General features: G+C 41.4%; 1 non-coding gene across 1 annotated transcript; it reads right to left on the bottom strand.

The window, feature by feature from the left end:
* Positions 1–546: 546 nt before the first annotated feature.
* On the bottom strand, positions 547–620 carry TRNAE-UUC. Its single transcript has one exon. It is a non-coding gene; the product is annotated as a tRNA-Glu (tRNA).
* Positions 621–1,224: the final 604 nt, after the last annotated feature.

The following is a 1,224-nucleotide window of genomic DNA, read 5'->3' as shown; positions in this document are numbered from 1 at the left end:
TTATATTTCGAGCATATTATAATTAGACTATACCACGCTACGATAAAACTAGTCTACAGCCATGGCAGATCGCCACTATCACGACATGTTTGCCATGTCCAGCAGCTCGCTCATCGGACTGTTGGATGCACTAGAGGGATATGCTTTGGTGAGGGGGGGAGATATGCCTTATACTCCTTCCGTTCCAAAAAAAAGCAAACAAAAGCTTAAACTTACAAGCATTTTTGATGTTTTTTCTGTAGCTAGCCGGAGCTGCAATTTGGGTTTAGTCAAAAAATAAGTAAAAAAGCGCTACGATAAAACTAGTCTACAGCCATGGCAGATCGCCACTATCATGACATGTTTGCTCATGTCCAGCAGCTCGCTCATCGGACTGTTGGATGCATTAGAGGAATATGCTTCGGTGAGAGGGGGAGATATGCCTTATACTCCCTCCGTTCCAAAAAAAAGCAAACAGAAGCTTAAATTTACAAGCATTTTTGATGGTTTTTCTGTAGCTAGCCGGAGCTGCAATTTGGGTATAGTCAAAAAATAAGTAAAAAAAGGCTCCATTGCCGGGATTTGAACCCGGGTCGCCTGGGTGAAAGCCAGGTATCCTAACCGGGCTGGACGACAATGGATTGGTGACGTATTTTCAAATTCTGCAGATAGCACTACATCGCAGCACGTGGGCTGCCTTGCTACTTGGTGCGTTCGGAAAAATTACCATGCGTTTTGTTTAAAACATTATAGTCATTTTTGCTATCGTTTTTTTTTTGAAATGAAGACAATTTTTTGCCTCATCCATTAATTAAGAAGAATAAGACAGTTTGAGGTTACATTATGACTTTTGCTATATGTCACTACATACTAATTTTTATAGAACACAGTGTACAGATGCAAGCGTTCATATATACGCACATACACTCATCCCTATGCAATATAGACATAGTATATCCCTGTGAGCACCCCCGAGAGACCGAGTTCGCATATTATCTTGAGATTTACAAAGTCATCACAGCCGCTTCGTAGTCGACGAGAACATCTCTTGGCTGGGGATATCACTGCCCTCCTAACCATCCAACCACAGATTGGTTCGCCATTTTACATACTAACTGAACCTACTTATTTTGTGGGGAGACCTATTGGGGCATTTCTATTTGATCTCCTAAAAGTTAGTGAAGAATCCGGCCGAGAAAAGTTAGTGGAGTATAATTTTTACTTCACTAATGAGGCCGCATCTGA

Source organism: Triticum dicoccoides, chromosome 1A, assembly GCF_002162155.2.
Source record: "Triticum dicoccoides isolate Atlit2015 ecotype Zavitan chromosome 1A, WEW_v2.0, whole genome shotgun sequence".
NCBI classification, from domain to species: domain Eukaryota; kingdom Viridiplantae; phylum Streptophyta; class Magnoliopsida; order Poales; family Poaceae; genus Triticum; species Triticum dicoccoides.
The sequence above is the reverse complement of the archived record's forward strand: the minus strand, read 5'-3'. Positions and strand labels throughout refer to the sequence as shown.